The sequence below is a fragment of the Otolemur garnettii genome, unplaced genomic scaffold, assembly GCF_000181295.1.
Source record: "Otolemur garnettii isolate 467f Iridium unplaced genomic scaffold, OtoGar3 scaffold00049, whole genome shotgun sequence".
NCBI classification, from domain to species: Eukaryota; Metazoa; Chordata; class Mammalia; order Primates; family Galagidae; genus Otolemur; species Otolemur garnettii.
The window spans coordinates 6582107-6596191 of NW_003852444.1; the positions used below are offsets into that span (position 1 = coordinate 6582107).

The 14085-nt window shown below is 40.2% G+C and overlaps 1 long non-coding RNA gene and 1 pseudogene across 2 annotated transcripts; both read left to right on the plus strand.

The window, feature by feature from the left end:
* Nucleotides 1-89: 89 nt before the first annotated feature.
* LOC111725895 lies at nucleotides 90-9169 on the plus strand. 2 transcript variants are annotated; one of them, XR_002773839.1, is made up of 3 exons: nucleotides 90-230; nucleotides 455-1105; nucleotides 8704-9169. It is a non-coding gene; the product is annotated as an uncharacterized LOC111725895 (long non-coding RNA). The 2 variants fall into 2 exon arrangements; XR_002773840.1 differs by having other exon boundaries at nucleotides 8879-9169.
* Nucleotides 9170-9428: 259 nt separating this feature from the next.
* LOC100959130 lies at nucleotides 9429-11725 on the plus strand (annotated as a pseudogene).
* Nucleotides 11726-14085: the final 2360 nt, after the last annotated feature.

The following is a 14085-nucleotide window of genomic DNA, read 5'->3' on the forward strand; positions in this document are numbered from 1 at the left end:
TGGTCAGCACCACATGAACAACTCAGTAAGGTTTCATACCCTTAGTGTGTCAGTCTCTCACAGCTGTGTTTGTGTTGCTGTGTGGCAGTGGCTTGCTGAGCGGCATTCGTTATTGTTTCTTGTTTTTGTGTGCCTTACGAGAGTAGCTCTGATGAACTCCAGACAAAAGAGTTCTAAAGTTGTTTCGAAGGGTGAACTTGGCACTGGCATCAGTGCACGGCTTCCCAAGGGTGAGTACTTCACAGGCGACTGTAGTGATATGCAGCGATGAAGTATGTAGCACTTTTTCTAGGACGAGTTCATGAACTTAACTGTCAGACTTTGTATACTGTAGCTTTATACCATTCTATTTTGTTGTCATGAAACATTGCTTTGTATTTTTGTATTGTATTTTATAAAGGCAAACCTTTAATGGTAGATATTTATTTGCTTGTTTGTTTACTGTCTCTTACAGAAGCACGAGAGCTCCAGGAGGTCAGGGCTTTGTTGACTGTCCTCCTGTGCCTGCAACAATGGCTGATTCACAGCAGACACTCACTATATACTCATTTATGGACATAAATGCTTTCAGGGTGGTGATTTATTTCCCTCTTTCCCTATAAAGACACAGAGCATGTGCTGTATTCCAGGGTGCGTGGTGGATGCTTTTGAATAAGTGAAAGAATGAATAAAAAGAATAAATGATCAAATGAATGCATGCCTGAGCTTATAAGAGACATTGGCCAGGCTTAGACCATCATGGCAGTTGGCCTGTCTATAGGGAAATGCTTTTCAGTTGTTCATATTTTCTTAGCCCTGCCCAGGGGGAGCTCGATCATAGAGCAAGCTGGCTTTAGCTCCTTGGTCTTTTGCCCATTTTTAGAACTTGAATTATTTGTCTTCTTAGTGTTGACTTTTGAGATCACATGGTAGATTCTTGGAACATGTTCTTTACTGGATGTTACGACCCATTGGGCCCCTATGGCCCTGGTCTCTATCTCCGCAAGAAGGAACCAGGCGTGATGTGGATTAGAAGTACAAGCTTGTGGGAGATGGGCTAGCCCTTACTTTCCAGGCAGCCTGAGCGACCTCCGCACCAGTCTTTTATTGAGACAGAACAATACAGGTGAGGGGAGTAATTAACAAATGACTATGTGCTGAAGGATCAGGCTCTTCTTCCACAAGGAACTCCTGTGGACGAATGCCCGAGGTCCACGCCTCAGCTGCAGATCATCTTGCTTGGATGTCGTCTGGCTCCTGGTGTCTCCTACAAATGGAGATATGCTTTGCAATGTCTTTTCCTCAATCTGTAGCTTATCTTTTCATTCTCTTAACTGAGTCTTTCATAGAGCAAAAATATTAAATTTTGATAAGTTTTAATTTATTGATTTTTTGTTTTGTTTTGTTTTGTTTTTGAGACAGAGGCTCAGTCTGTCACCCAGGCTATAGTGTCATGGCCTCAGCTTAGCTCACAGCAGCCTCAAACTCCTGGGCTCAAACAACCCTCCTGCCAAAGCCTCCCAAGTATCTGGGCCTATAGGCACCTGTCACAGTGCCCACCTGGCTAATTTTTTCTATTTTTAGTAGAAACAGAGTCTCACTTTGCTCAGGCTTACCTTGAAATGCTGAGCTCGTGGGATCCTCCTGCCTCAGCCCCCCACAGTGCTAAGATTAGAGGCACACACACCTAATTTATCAATTTTTTTTGGATTGTGATTTGAGCGTCATGTCAAAGAACTTTTTGTCTAACTTGAGTCACAGAATTTTTATTTTATTTTTTTCTAAATGTTTTTTCCTTTCATGTTTTTCATTTAGCTCTAGTATCCATTTTGAGTAAATATTTGTATAACCCAGCAGATTTAGGTCTCTTGTTTTACATAAGAATGTCCTGTTTTTGCAGTTGTATCTGCTGACAAACACTGTACTTTCTCCACTGAATTTCTTTTGCGCCATTGTTAAAAATCAAAGATCACATCTGGGTGGGTCAGTTTTTGGACTTTCTATTCTTTTTCAGTGGCCAGTTAGTCTCTCCCTTCACTGGTACCGCACTGTCTTGATTTCTGTAAAATCCAAAAGTGTTTTAACTAGTCTTATTCCTTTACTTTCTGTGTAAGTTTTAGAATGAGCCTGTTTGTAGCTTGTTTTTAAAATTTTTCCCACAATTTTTGTGTATTTACAACTTTCCCCCCTAGTTATTAGTCATCTAGGGCTGCTATGACAAAATGTCATATACTTGGTGGATTTAACAATTGTCATCTATTTCTCATATTTCTGGAAACCGGGAAGTCCAAGCTCAGGTGCCTGACAGTTCAGTTGAGGGCTGTCTTTTTGCTGTGTCCTTGTATAGATGTCAGGGCAGCAGGTGGAGGAGGGAAAGAGGAAGCTCTCCAGTTTCTCTTATGAGGACACTAAGCCCATCCGGAGGACTTCATGAGGACCTCATCTAAACCTAATCACCCCAAAGGCCTCATCTCCAAATGCTATTACATTGAGCAGGGGGATTCAGGGCTTCAACATAAAAAACGGGGAGACACAGTTTAGTGTCCCCATACTTGGTTGCTTTGATATGGTATGTCTTCAGATATTAAGCCACCATTGACTTAATGTGTAAACTCATGTGTAAACACTTTGAGCCCAAACTCAGCTCAAGATGGATGTTTCTTAGAGTGAGCTGATTGCACAGATATATTCCTACGTGGAACCAGCCTTAGCCCATCAAGATCCACCAAAACCATGTGCAAATTATAAATCCAATTGATAATACTAATCATAGATGACAGATTGGTACATGCTGCCTTGAAACAACTCTCAGCCTTTTGGTTATATAGTATCATTTGCCCCTAACTAATATGTATTTAGTTAATACATTCCCTGGTTTTGGTAAGGGATGATACCTTGCTCAAGGCAGTTCTGGAGATGAGTATTTGGTCAATTCAAATCAGCAGAAATTAATCCACACTATACAAAGGGAATATCTGATGGTCTGTACAAGGCAGAGATCACCTCCTAATACAGATTAAATAATCACAGCATTTTTCTGACTTGAATAGGAATGGCAAGTTGCTGGGTTCAAGATGCTGCAGCTATGGACAGTGATATGTGAAGGACAGGCAAACAACCATCACAGTAACCTGTCTCCCACTCTTTTACTTATCCCAGAAAGTGTATTATAATTGTTTTCAATTGACAAGAATATGTCCATCAAAAAATCCTGGGGGGTAAAAAATCTTTCATAGTTACTTTATCAGTTATTTTATTGAAACATGGATTAATTTCTTTTAACCTGAAAAGTATACAACAGTGGGTGATATGTCTTTATTTTAACGTATTTTACTTATACACCGTTAATCTGGAAAGATGAATTTTCATTGTGATTTATCAGGCTTCCCCCACCTTCCATCTTAAATTTGGTGAACAAAGGAGTTTTGCGCAATAGTCTCAATTAATGAAAATTCGGAGAATGCCAAGCAAATCTGATTATTTTCATTTATTTTTTTAAAATAAATCTTTGTGGTATCTAGGGATTTCTTCAAGAAATTCAAGGCTTATTTAGTCCTAAGAAAATTTCCTAACTGAAAAGATTTTCCGAGTTGAGACATTTCAAAGGACTCGTCAGATTCCACAGAATACAGTCTGAAAATGCTGTGATATGGAGGCCAAAGATGATGGGCAGCAGGGGGGCTCATGCAAGCCTTGCAGGACAGAGACATGACAGTGCTCAAGCTCGCTGGCATCTGGATTCACACAGAGAACACACTATGTCTCCTGGTTAGACCCCGGAAGCTGTGTGAGGAATCTTAGCTCAGGCTAGAGCTCCAAACTGAACTTCCCAGAAGGGACTTCTCTATCTCTGTAGGCACATAGTCAAACTCGGCTAATGTAGCTAGTTGGGCTGGTTGTATGACATCAGCAAAGAAACAGACTGAGGAGGCGAGAATTGCCAAGGTAGCCCCACTTAGGGGCAAACAGATCCTCAAACTACCCTTACCTCATTTTGGCCAAAATCAACAATGTCATCGGGAGGCACACAGATGGAGTGTTTCCAGGCCAGCTGTAAAACAACTCTAGCATCCATACTGTTTTATTTTTCTGAATGTGGAGCCTAAATTTGGGAAAGGCAAAATCAAGAGTTTTCAGAGGAGAAAAGATATAAACATGAAGCACAGTCTCTAGAAGGAATCAACGTTTTGTTTCATCTAGGCACTAGTTGAAAAGCAGACAAAACAAAGAACAATCATTAGTAGAAACTTAAACCCTTATAAGCAATAAGAAACTTTTTGTTGGGTCGGTGCCAGTAGCTCAGTGATTAGGGCACTGGCCACATACACTGGGACTGGCAGATTGGAACCGGCCCAGGCCTGCTAATCAACAATGACAACTACAACAAAAAAAAAAGCTGGGTGTTGTGGCGGGCACCTTCAGTCCCAGGTACTTGGGAAGCTGAGGCAAGAGAATTGCTTAAGCCCAAGAGTTTAAGGTTGCTGTGAGCTGTGACATCACAGCACTCTTCTGATGGTGACATAGTGAGACTCTGTCTCAAAAAAAAAAAGAAACTTTTTGTTAAAATGTTTTAAGAGTATGCTCAAAGGAATGAAGGCTGTACCTCTGTGACAAAAATTAACTAAGTCTTTTACAGAAAGATAACCCAAGTTGTAATTTTCTCCCTTTGGTTAACCATTCATATAACAATTTGTAGTAAAGGAATTATTAATACTCCTTAGTGTGTAAGAATTTAAACATATAAAGATATATAAATACTCAAATAGATGATAAGTCTAAAGGTTTTGCTTTTTTTTTTTTCTTTTGAGATGAGAGTCTTGCTCTTTCACCCTGAGGAGAGTGCAGTGGTGTGATCATAGCTCACAGCAACCTCAAACTCCTGGGCTCACACAATCTTCCTGCTTCAGCTTTGAAAGTAACTAGAACAATAAGCATGTGTCACCATGCTGGCTAATTTTTCTATTTTTGGTAGATATAGAGGTCTTGCTCAGGCTGGTCTTGAATTCCTGATCTCAAATAATCTTCTTGCCCAGGCCTCCTAGAACACTAGGATAATAGGCATGAGTCTTTGCAACTGGCTTTAATTTTATTCTTAACATATAATTTTTATAAGTATATTAAATAAAATTATTTTTGTTATATTGAATTTACCATCTTAATCATCTACAACAATTTCTGGGATAGACAAATTATATACAGATATGTATCTTTTCTTTTTATTTTGTAGAGACAGAGTCTCACTTTATCACCCTTAGTAGAGTGCCATGGTGTCACATAGCTCACAGCAGCCTCCAACTCCTGGACTTAGGTGATTCTCCTGCCTCAGCCTCCCGAGTAGCTGGGACTACAGGCGCCTGCCACAACACTGGGCTATTTTTTGTTGCAGTTGATTTGAACCCACCACCCTCCATATATGGGGCTGGTACTCTACCCACTGAGCCACAGGACCCACCCTTTTTCTTTTTTTTTTTTTTTTTTAAATTTTTTATAGTGCTGAGGCAGGAGGAGTGGGTGAGACAGTTCACATGGGCCTGCTCCCTTCCCCAGCTCCCCCAACACATTATATAGTTTATCCTGTCCATATATTTATATTTTTCTATATTTATTATTGTATAGTCAACTATTTACATTACTACCATATTTAATGAAAGTAACCAATTATATTTTTTTCAGATACAAAAGAAAACTGTGGTACAGGAAGCCAAGAATTATCTTGCTATCTTTTTCAGCAAACACATATTAATTTATCTCAAATATAATGTGACAAAAATAAACATTCTACATAGCATCATAATAAGGCCTTGACACAAACTTAATTTATAACCATTTTAAGCAATAATGGTAAATTAAAACTATAGTTTGTAAGTAAAGGTCTGCATTTTTTGTCAGTGTTATACTTTCTAGGCATTTAATCTAAAATCTTAAGGCTAAAGATCACAAATAACTATTTTAGGTAGAATTTTATGACTTTATGACTCTTAGTGGTATGAAAATTTTATAATAGTAAATTCCTGAAAAAATCTTTTATTATAATTTCAGCTAATTGAATACAAGTTTTTATATACATATACGTATATTTATGTAGAGACAGGGTCTCACCACATTGCCTAGCCTGGTCTTGAATTCTGGCTTTAAGTGATCTTCCTGCCTTGGCCTTCCAAAGTGCTAGGATTAAAGGCATTCATGCCCAGCCAGAATTTAGAAAGTTCACATCTTGAGAAATTTAACTTCAGTCTTTTATGAATTATTAATAAAATATTGCTTTAACAGAACTTTCACATGATAAAATCTGAAAAAAGACATCATGTTATCCACATATCAATATTATCAACTCACTTGTCTAATTTATCCTAAGATTTATCCGTTTATCAAGAACATTACATAAACCTTTAAAATATGTATAATTTATAGGTTTCTGCTTCAATAACCATAATTTGAAAGACACTTTAAATCAGCAGTTCTCAACCTGTGGGTTGCAACCCCTTTAGTGATTGAATGACCCTTTCACAGGGGTCATCTAAGACCATCCTGCATATCAGATATTTACATTATGATTCATAACAGTAGCAAAATTACAGTTATGAAGTAGCAACGTAAATAATTTTATGGTTGGAGGTCACCATAACATGAGCAACTGTATTAAAGGGTCCCAGCATTAGGAAGGTTGAGAACCACTGCTTTCAAATTTTGAAATCGTATAACCTTAACCAAGGACATTAACTTGACTCATAATTAAGCTTCTTATTTTTTTCTTTGAACTCCATGCTTTTTAGCAAGATGAAATTTAAAAAACAACAACAAGAAGATATACTACAAGTTTAATATTTTTGATTTTCCTTTTAGTTAGGATGGGGCTAGTAATTTTTGTGTAAGGCCTTTCTCTAAAATATCAACAGGTATCTTCACTGGAAAATTTTTTAAAATTTCCCTTAGAAGTTTATTATTTTCTAATTCCTTTTCAGGATTATGCCAATTATTTCTTTAACCAAATGTTTATATCTCCTAATTTAAAAAATGTGATTGGAAGTGGTCAGGACTAGTCTGAATTCTATGACATAATCTTTGCTTTTCATCCCAGAGTTTGAGAAGTCTTTAAATGGTAGTGGGATATGAATACAATCAGGGTTTAAAATGTACATACCAATCAAAATCTGGAAAATAAAAGGAAAGATACAAACAAGAATGAGGGGAACTGAGATGGAGCTCTAAGTGAACCTGTTTTGAAGTTTTCAGTGGCCTTCGTTAAATAAATTTTTAAAGAGGTAATTTTTTTTTTTTTTTTTTTTTTTTGGAGACAGAGTCTCACTATGTTGCCCTGGGTAGAGTACCATGGCATCACAGCTCACAGCAACCTCAAACTCTTGGGCTTAAGCAATTCTCTTGCCTCAGTGTCCCAAGTAACTGGGGCTACAGGCGCCCACCACAATACCTGGCAATTTTTTTGCTGTTGTTGCAGTTATCATTGTTGTTTTACCTGGTCTGGGCCAGGTTCAAACCTGTCAGCCTCGGTGTATGTGGCTGGCGCCATAACCACTGTGATACCAGTGCTGAGCCAAAGTGTCTCATTTTTTTCTGTAATACTGCTTGGCCTACATACAGCCTTGACAATGGCTTGCAGTGGCCTCAATATGGCACCTGTGGTCTCTCAATTCTCACTGATGTCAATAATTACTGTCAAAAATTAGGCAAATGGTCAGAGATCCCTTATATCCAGGCATTTCTTATACTCTGCAACATTCCTTCTCTGTGTTAGTCCTGTCACCCTTTCAGATTCTCAAGGCATGGGTAATGCCAGCTTCTCCTGAAACCCTTCCACAGCCCCTATGGCTCCTCTCCAACCGTCCCCCTTCCTACAATCCCTCCAGTCTCTCCATTAAAACACCTGGGAAGCTTCTCTGTGTGGGTTACCTTTCTTCCGTCTATAACCTCCCGTCAGTCACCCATTCTTGTTGCCCTCCAACCCCCATGTCTATATCTTTCCCTTAAACAATACCCCATCCGAGCCCTCCAACTTCTTCCCCCAATCACCCTCTGCTGCAAGTGGTAGACAAAAAAAAAAAAAAAAAAAGGCAGAATTTCCCCCAGGGCCCTCAGACCTCCCAGTGAAATCTCCTTGATCTGGCCTTCAAGGTGTGGCAGTGCCTTTCAGAGCTCCAGTATTGAATTTTGCCATTAAGCAAAACTTGGCTACTTCTTAGAACTCTAAGAGGCATTCCAAATTAAACAAAATCTTCCTCAGGATCATGCTTTAAGTGCAGCAAACCAGACTTCTGGGCAAAGCAGTGCCCCATATCCAACCCCCCGCCCCCCAAACCATGTCCAGCCTGCAGAGGTCTGGCTGCCCAATCTTTCTGAGGATCCCATGCAGACATGGTCAGAATGTGGCTGAAGTTCCCTCCTGAGCCTAGCTGTGAAAGACCCACCACCCCTGGAAAATCAGAATGGCTCCTGGACGCCATCCTGAAAAATTGAATTCTAAGTATTTTTGCTTATAAAAGGTAAGCTGATCTTTTATCTTTCCTAACAAATACAGGAGCAACTTCACACTGCCCCCTTGTAAAAATCCTCTGAAAACAGGCAGGGATCTCAGTAATGGGTAATAGATGTCTTCTCAGGATTGCTGGTGGCCCTGGCAACTTCAACTGGTTCCTGACTCACTGTTCATCTTCCTCTTTGGTTATTGTCTGATAAGATCACTAATTATGATTTTTTTCTCATTCTCAGTTTCAAACTAGTAACCATCCGCCTCATGTCTGGATTTATTAATTGGATAGTCACCTAAAAACAACTCCGCATATTCTCACCTTACTGGATACCAACCAGCTCAGACCAAAAAATCTAAAAAGTTCCTGTAATGCCATTCCCTTACCTCATTCCCCTCCCTCCATTCTCTTTACAGGCAGCCCATACAGCCCATCTCCCCAGGAAGGAGTCAAAAAGATACTATGCCCATCATCCCACCTCCTTATAATAGACAAAAAAGACATAGGAGAATCAACCCCTTACCCTCTCCAACTGATGTCCCACTTAAGAAAGGTGAATGGGTTAACCTCTAACCTACCCCACTCCACTGGATGTCCCACCTTGGAAAGATAAATGGGCCAACCCCCACCTTCCTGACCTTTAAAATAAAATCCCCATTTGCCATTACCCCCATGTGTGATTTCTTCCTGTCCCAGTTGGAAATCTTAACCCACCTGCACCCAGGTGGGATAAAGCCATTTTAATTGCACAGAAATAAATAAATAACTTTTTTGTAGAGAAAAGATCTCACAGTCTGTTGCCCAGACTGATTTCAAACTTCTTTCTCAGTGATTCTCCTGCTTTGGACTCCCAAAGTGCTGGGACTAGAAGTGTGAGCCACTGTGCCCATCTCTTTAGTTGTGTTTTTGTACACTAATAATGAGTTATCCAAAAAAGAAATTGATAAAATATTCCATTTACAGTATCAAGGGGAAAAAGAGAAAACAGAAAAATTGGAATAAACTTAACCAAGAAGGTAAAAGATCTGTACACGAAAAGCTATTAAAACATTAGTGAAATAAATTGAAAATATAAATAAACGGGGAGCCCAGCTCTAGCGACTCCAGATCACTGATGAGAGTGAGATGCAGTGAAGCCACCAGCACCTTCGCTGCCACAGAGGATGGAAGGGAGAGGAACCGCCATGAGCACTGCAGCGATTGTGAGAACGAGGAAAATAACAGCTACAGCGGGGGTGGTTTGAATCTAGCCAATGACACTGGAGCCGAAAAGAAGAAAAAGAAACAAAAGAAGAAGAAAGAAAAAGGCAGCGAGACAGATTCAGCCCAAGATCAGCCTATGAAGATGAACTCCTTGCCAGCAGAGAGTGTCCAGGAAATACAGAAGGCCATTGAGCTGTTCTCAGTGGGTCAGGCACCTGCCAAAATCATGGAGGAGGCTAGCAAGTGAAGCTATCAGTTCTGGGATACACAGCCTGTCCCCAAACTAGGCAAAGTGGTGAACACCTGTGGTCCCGTGGAACCTAAGAAAGATAACCTCAGACAGGAGCCCTATACTCTACCCCAGGGCTTCACCTGGGATGCCCTGGACCTGGCGGACCGTGGTGTGCTGAAAGAACTACACCCTCCTGAATGAGAACTACGGGGAAGATGATGACAACATGTTCTGATTTGATGATTCCCCAGAATTTCTTTTGTGGGCTCTCCGGCTTCTAGGCTGGCTCCCCCCGCAATGGCACTGTGGGGTTCTCAAGTCGGAAACTGGTTGGGTTTATTAGCGCCATCCCAGAGAAAATCTATGTCTATGACACAGAGAAGATGGTAGAAATTAACTTCTTATGTGTACATAAGAAGCTGCGGTCCAAGAGGATGGCTCCAGTCCTGCTAAGAGAGATAACCAGACGGGTTCACCTGGAGGGCATTTTCCAAGCTGTTTACATTGCTGGTGTGGGACTACCAAAACCTGTTGGCACCTGCAGGTACTGGCATTGGTCCCTAAACCCACGGAAGCTGATTGAAGTGCTAAGCAGAAATATGACCACACAGCCTCCCATGAAGCTCTTCCAACTGCCAGAGACTCCCAAGACAGCTGGACTACCACCAATGGAAAAAAAGGACATTCTAGTAGTGCACCAGCTCCTCACCAGGTAACTTGAAGCAGTTTCACCTCATGCCAGTCATGAACCAGGAGGAGGTGGAGCACTGGTTCTACCTCCAGGAGAATATCATTGACACTTTCGTGGATGCAAATGGAGAGGTGACAGATTTCCTGAGCTTTTATATTCTTCCCTCCACCATCATGAACCATCCAACCCACATGAATCTAAAAGCTGCTTATTCTTTTAAAAAAGAATACACCCACACCCCTCTTCTAGACATCATGAGTGATGCCTTTGTTCTCCCCAAAATGAAAGGGTTTGACATGTTTAGTGCACTGGATTTCATGGAGAACAAAACTTTCCTGGAGAAGTTCAAGTTCGGCATAGGGGACGGCAACCTGCAGTATTACCTTCACAATTGGAAGTGTCCCCGCGTGGGGGCAGAGAAGTCTGGGCTGGTGCTACAATAACCAGTCACCAGTTAGATCTGGATAAAGCCACTGAGAATTCCAACCAGGAAATGGAACCCCACAAATTGGTTTGATTTTCACAAATGTGAGAATCCCTGGCAAAGGGAACAGAGCTTAATTGGCTTTAGGAAATCGCCAGCGAACTTGACAATTGTATTGCAAGGGAGTGGGCTGTGTGATGTCACCTTTGGCTGTGTCTCTGGTCTCCCTGTTTTCCAGTTAATCACATCTTCATGCAGCCCTGATCAAAGGAATGTAACTGCTGAAAACTGGCTTGTGATTGGCATATTATGGAATTAATGGGTGAATAATAAAAGTATATATATATAAAGAAAATATAAATAAATGGAGAGCTATCTCATGAATATCATGTTCATGTTGATGATTTGAAAGAACTAATATTATTAAAATGTCCATACCACCCAAGGTGATCTACGGGTTCAAAGCAATCCCTGTCGAAATTACAATGGCACTTTCCACAGAAGTGGAAAAAAGAAATCCTAAAATTTGAATGAAACCAGCTGGTGCACTGGTGCTTACGGCTAAGTGATCACAACCAGTTACTTAATTTGTTCCTTCTTCTCTCCCACTGCTTTATTTGACTGGCTTTTAAAAATGAAATTAAAAAAAGGGATATGAAGGAAACCAGAAAAGAAGCCAATGGGCAAAGCAATCTTGAGCAAGAAGAACAAAGGTGAAGGCATCCCACAACCTGATTTCAAAATACATGCATTCTGTAAGGCTGCATGTGCTGGCTCATGCCTGTAATCTCAGCACTTTGGGAGGTAAAGGCAGGAAGAATGCTTGAGTCAGGAGTTTGAGACCAGTCTACGGAAACAAAGTGAGACCCTGTCTCTAAAAAAATAAAAAAGTTTAGCTGGATGTGATGGCACACACCTTTAGTCCCAGTTACTAGGGAGGCTGAGGCAGGAGGATGGCTTATATCCTGGAGTTTGAGGCTGCAGTGAGCTATAAGGATGCTACTGCACTCCAGTCTAGAGTGAGCAAGACTCAGCTCAGACTCTGACTCAAAAAAATTATATATGTACATATACACACATATAAATATACACACATGTAAACATATATATGTATGTATAGGTAGTCCCCGTGTTATAGACAACCTGATTTGTAGTGTTGCATACTTCTGAACAAGCTCCTAAAGCTCTCCGTTAGGATAATTTATAGTTTGATAATTAAATGATATACTAATTAGTAATACTAATTAATATATAGTTTAATAATTTGAAACTAATTTCTTCCACACATGTAAACAAACCCACATGGCATGGGCTGTTCACTGGCACAGCATCTTTCTGCTAGTAGCTATTCTCATGGGTGGATCAGATGGACAGAGAAGCCACCGATGGACAAGAATAGAAAGAAGATCCAAAGCAAGGAAAGTTTAAGACAAATAAATTACTGGAAGCCAGTCATCTCACTGAGAAGAATTCGTTAAGCTTGAGGAGCAAGATCTTAACACTAAGTTGTCTGCAAAGGTTTACCATGAGTTAGTGAGAATGTCAGCTCCTACAAGGCCACCTGTGTTTAAAAAAAAAAAAAGAAAGGAAAAGAAAAAGTCTGTGGCAAGTAACTATATATCTTTTTCAAGAAATCGACTTCAGTGGTAATCTCAAGCAACAGAATCAAATCCTGATTACTCAGCACCCATTTCATCCTTTCCATCCTCCTCCTCCTCTTCCAATTAATGTTAGCCTAGCTTCTTGCTTCAAAAATGTCCCTTTTAGTCTGGGTGCAGTGGTTCATGCCTGTAATATCAGCACTCTGGGAAGCTGGCAGAGTGGATCCCTTGAACTCAGGAGTTCAAAACCAGCCTGAGCAAGAGCAAGACCCCATCTTCACTAAAAATAGAAAAATTAGCCAGGTGTTGTGGCAAGGGCCTGTTGTCCCAGCTACACAGGAGGACAAGGCAAGAGGATTGCTTGAGCCCAAGAGTTTGAGGTTGCTGTGGACTATGGTGATGCCATGGCACTCTACCCAGGGTATAGAGTGGAACTTGGCCTCAAAAAAACCCTCTCAAACTCCCTTTCTAGTAAGCAAGACCTTGATGCAACATTATGCTAGTGTTAAGCTTTAATATTCTTTTCTTTAAATTTCTCTCATGTCCTATCTTAACTTTTTGTATCACTTTGTTTTTAGGTTCTGTTTGTTTGAATTAAAGGAAAGAGCACAATAGTTCTGTATCTTATTATTTCAGTATAGGGATATTATACAGTATACACTGTATTATTATTGCCACAGAGGAGCCTTTGTAGTACTGTTATTATTATTATCACCATTTGCTATTCATCAAGGATCCAAATAAGATATAAATCCAACATAAACACATTCTGAGGAACATACCTTATTCATAACCTGGGGACCACCTCTACTACAAAGCTACAGTAATCAAAACAGCATGGTATTTGCTGGGCATGGTGATAAGCACCCGCAGTTCCTGCTACAAGGCTGAGGCAGGAGGATTGCTTGAGCTCAGGAGTTTGAGGTCACAGTGAGCTATGATTATGCTATTGCACTCTCACCTGGGTGACAGAGCAAGACGTTGTCTCAAAATAAATAAATAAGTAAACAAACAAACAAACATATACTGGCATAAAAACAGATGTAAAAGCAATGAAAAGGAATAGAAAGCCCCAAAATAAATCCACACATTTACTGTTGTTTGAACTTTGCCAAAGTTGCCAACAACACAGAGTGGGGAAAGCATAGTCTTTCAATAATTAGGGTTGGGAAAATTGGATATCCACATCCCTTATTTCCTGTAGCTGGGCAGGTAAATTAGTATAGCCATTAGGGCAACGGTATGGAAATACCACAAAAAAATAAACATAGAACTACTGTATGCTCAAGCAATCCCACTTATGGGTATATATCCAAAGGAAATAAAATTGGATCTTTGTGCCATATAATATACAAAAACCAACTCAGAATGGAGTAAAGACTGATGTAAGACCCCCAAACTGTAAAACTACTAAAAGATAGTAGGGAGAAAGCTTCTTGACATTGGTCTGGGCAATGATTTTTGTATACAAC